This window comes from Ascaphus truei, chromosome 14 (assembly GCF_040206685.1).
Source record: "Ascaphus truei isolate aAscTru1 chromosome 14, aAscTru1.hap1, whole genome shotgun sequence".
Taxonomy (NCBI): domain Eukaryota; kingdom Metazoa; phylum Chordata; class Amphibia; order Anura; family Ascaphidae; genus Ascaphus; species Ascaphus truei.
Genome location: NC_134496.1, coordinates 31,068,374 through 31,073,135, shown reverse-complemented (window position 1 = coordinate 31,073,135; position 4,762 = coordinate 31,068,374).

Here is a 4,762-nt window from a genome sequence, read left to right as displayed (position 1 = left end):
CTACATTTAAAAAAAAAATCAGTTCTGTAGTATTAGATACTATGTACTATCTTTTTTTAAATTTGAAGTTAAACTCTTAATACCTTTTTTTTAATGAGTTTTAATATAATGAGCATCCTTTGATTTCTATAGCAGGTTTTAACACACCTCTGCAGCAGTGCAAGATGTTTGTAACACTTTCTTGTTTGTGATCATTTGTTACCAATGTTCTCAGCAGTTTGAGTTGCAAACTGTAACAATAGATAATGTTACCGTAGTAATATAAGGATACTTTGTAGCTGCTGAGTCACACTGACTGAAGGATTGATTGGAACTGAAAGGCAGCCATTTAGTGAACCCTGGGAAGCAGGATTTTGCTGATCTATGAGAGAAGAACGAATCGATCGGCAGCTTTCTGTAGGTAATTTGTTTTCAATAAAGGTAATCAAAGGCTGCATATATTAAAACAAACAAAAGATGTATTTGATATATTTTCTTGGATTGCCTCTTTAATGATCTATCTACAGCTTGTAAGGCAGCTTCAAAGCACATGTATGCGGATGACACAATCTTATATATACACAGCCCTAGGCTCAGTGACCTTGGACATGTGCTTCAATCTAATTTTGAATACTGGATTTCCCAAAACAAATGGTTTTGAAACACAGACAAGACTGTAATGTTGGTATTTGGGACAAAGGCTACATTTCTAAAGCTCGTAACGAAAGAGCTACAAATCAGAACCAACTCTTAACACCATGCTAGCCCCTGTCACTAGTTTTAAATATCTGGGCATAGGACTTGACTCCCACTTAACATTTGGGCTGCATATTGATCATTCTGTCATCCAAATCCTATATCAAACTAGGTGTACTTTATAGCAGGGGTGTCAAACTGGGGTGGTGGGAAGGAGATTTTTTGGGGGGGCGCAATAGTTGCCCTTAACCAAGGCATGCGGGGGATCGCGTGAGGCCTCTGCAACTCTCTACTTACCATGATTAAGATGCTCTGTGACACATCGCCATAGCAACGCGGCGTCAAATGACAACGTGGGGTCATGTGACGTCACATGACCCCGCAGCATCATTTGAAGCAGCTCCAAGGTAGGGGGGGGGGGGTGCCGGCAGGGAAGACGGGGTGCAGCAAGAGTTTATAGGAACACATTTTTCCTAAACACGCTGGTCAGAAAGCACAATAGATGCTAACGCCAAATAAAAATTATGGGGACGTACAGTAGATTATGGTACAGCACCCCAAACTTACCTTGGCAAACAAGACACCCTCTACAACTTAATATGCAGTTTTGTACTCCAATGTAACTACAATACACATCACTGCAAAATGCTCCAAGAACTAGGTTGGCTATAACTTGAGTCCCGTCACAAAGTACATATTTCCTGTCTTGCCTTCAAATTCTTTCGGACAAGCTACCCACCTAACTGAACAAGCTCTTCACCCCTACTACACACAGCACTTATCCCCTGAGATCTGACTCCAAAAGACTATTCACAGTCCCAAGGTCCAACAAGGAATCCGGTCATTCCTCCTAATACCGCGCACCTCACAACTGGAACAACCTACCAGAGACGCTCAAAACCACCATAAATTTTAAGTACTATCAAGACTTCAGCTGTCTCACAATTTAATCTTGTTTGTTACTGGTACATACACGCTCATAACCCTATATTGTCTTTAAAATGTGTGGAAATTGAATGTTTAACATCTGTTCATTTAATGCAACCATGTATCTGTCATCATAACTCTGTGCCCTGGACATACTTGAAAACAAGCGGTAACTCTGTGTCACTTCCTGGTATAAATAATTAAATGGTGAGCTGAGACTTGGGCGTCTCTGTGTCACTGTGTGTTCAACAAGAGTTTGCACAGGCAAAGCCATCTCTCCTCCCTTTATCTTTGTTGGCTCTCTGATAAGGACAGGGTGGGATAAGAGTAAAGAAAACACTGGATTGCTAAACAATTCCCCATTCAGAGGCCAAGAAAAAAAATGCAATTTGTTGCTACTTTCCAAAGATATGAAAGCAGGACGAATATTTGACTTTAGCACAGTTACATTATTTCATGGAAACCAATTAGGCAGGAAAAATATTTCTGAAAGGTTGGTGGGATTGTACACAGCGTTGTATTTCAAACGCTGCCGCCGCCCCATGGTACTCACGTGTCGGGTGTCTCCTTTCTGCCCTCCTCATCCTTCCGATTCGCAGCGTCAAATGACGACACGGACGTCACCAAAATGACGTCACATGACATCTCGTTGCCATGGTAACACAACGGCATTTGACGTCGCAATGTCAAGTTGCCATGTCAAGAGACGCCGTGTGACGCCACGTTGGCGACGTCCATTTGACGCTGTGAATCGGAAGGAGAAGGAGGGCGGCAGAAAGAAAACGGCAAGGAGACACCCGGTGTATGTAAGTAACTTCCCATCAGGCCCGAGAGCGCAGCAAGTGTATACGGGGCGGACATTTTTGCTGCCCCCAAAAAATGTTACCGCCCTGGACCTGCACCTAATGGGAAATCTGCCACTGATTGTATATGTAATATATATTGTGTTAGCCTGAATATAACATGGTTCCCTCTTAATTGCGCTCCAAGACCACAAGAGGGCAGCACACAGCCACTTTGTCTCATACCGGCTCTTATTGAATATGCTATGAAGATATTTTTTCAATGTTGGAGCTAAGTCTAACAATACTGTTTATTGCAGCATTAAATATATCTTTAGTACTTTGAAATCTACATCAACAGACTTGTTTATGGAGTAGCACATACTGTATGGTAGATGCCTTGCGGTCTCCGGAGCCAAGGCTCAAAAAGCTTAAAGCCCCAGCTCGGGAGAAAGTGCGATATTGCTGCGCGGGGTCGGTGCTTCCAGATTGGACCACCCCGCAGTTATAATCCTCCGGTACCGGGGAGGTTGTGGTCCTGCGGCTTGTCTCGATACAGAAAACAATAAAACGGGCTACGTTTATACCTTTTTCTTCTTGGGCCCCAAGTGTCTCTAGTATAGCAAAACCACATCCTTAAAGTTCCTCTAGTCCAACACCACCTCACTACATCCTTGTTCTCATTCTGATGTTCAGAAGAAAATGTCACCATAAATATTCTCTTGCTGCTCAGTGGCTCTCATTGCGGGTGACATTGGGAATGAGTGAATGTAGTTCCAAGAACATTAATCAGATGTTATTTCCCGTGGAACATACCAGGAAGTGGATGTAAAACAAATGCTGAGTAACAAGTATATGCTGACACTTGTTAAGAGTGTTTGGAACACTGCACTACGTGTGTTGCGTTGCTTTCTTTTGCTTCTAGCAGGTTTCATTCTTTATCGATCTAGTGCCCCACTTATTTATTTTTTATTTACAAGCCTTCATTTCCTCTCTTTTGTATATGTAGTACCCCCTCTCCCCCCACCCCCAACCACCCTGTGGGTACAACTATGGCAGTGTAGGGTTTAAGGGCCCAAGACTGTTAACTGTGCGGGCTCACACAGAGTAACTTCCCTCTCCCATTACATACACAGAGGGATTTGGTGAAAACTAAGCCATGCCCATTTTGTCTTGGTGATGTTACCACTAGGCTATATATATACCCAGGTAGAATGTTCTAGAATCAGGTTCCTGTTGGAGCAACAGTTGGAGGAACCTCACTGTGTATATTGACGATATGTTCCTATGTCTATAGAAGGAAGTTAGAGCAAGGGTCCCTTCAAGTAGGCACGTGTAGAAATGGCCAAGGTGAATTCAGTTGTTCACATCAGAGGAGGAATATATCTTACATCCTGAAATTCCTCTCTTGGAAAAATATCTGTAACAGGACCTGCCTAACCAGCAGATTCATATCAGCCTCAATACCAGTCTTCCTAGAAGTGGCAGTTAGAATGCAGAACCTTTATGCTCCTTAGTGAAAGAGCAAAACGGACGCTATGCAGAACTGGGACGGGTCAGCTAAACCAAGTTGTGTCAGTACCTCCCTGGGGTGTTAAAGTGAGGATACCTAGGAAAGCGGAAGATAAGTACAAGCAATTCAACAATATGAAGTAACCTGCAAATATACTCAATGTGACTGATGAGAAGAACCTTATCAACGGATGTTAATAAAGGTTCATTGTACTACAAAAGTTCCTGGCACCCATCCTTATTCCACACGCACACACACCCAGACTGCACAGATCCAGCACCCTGACCAGGTTACAGAGACTGAGCAAAGCCATATCTATAGTCAGCGCATTTAAACTTCTTAAAAGCCGAGCAGGGAGGGTTACATACAGAAAAGGAATTCACGTTTTTTTTTCTTTAAGTAAAAGAAATATAAAAAATGACACCCCTGACATTAGGCAGAAAAGGAGCTTACAAATAAAATGATTTCACACTGGTCAGCCATGTTTTTCTGTTCCACAAATACAGAATATTACGGGCAGATAACACTATATTAAAGAATAGCATTACGAAAAATGTAATTTATTTAAATTAAGCATAACATATAAAAGAAAATCTATAAATATCTCAATGATCCCAAATATTGTTTAATTTCGTTACAATTAAAAATGTTTGTGCCTAAAACTCCAGCAAATAAAGTAGCTGACACTGGGATTCGAATCAGCATTGCCACCAAGCTATACATTAGGATCTGCGTTATTACCATGCATTTCCATCACATATTGAGTTTCTACTTTTAGTCCACGTGGGATGAGCTGTTGTCATTGTTTAGCTATGTGTGACGTTGACAAAGCCACTCCTCTCTGTTTATGGGTAAGGAACAGAAC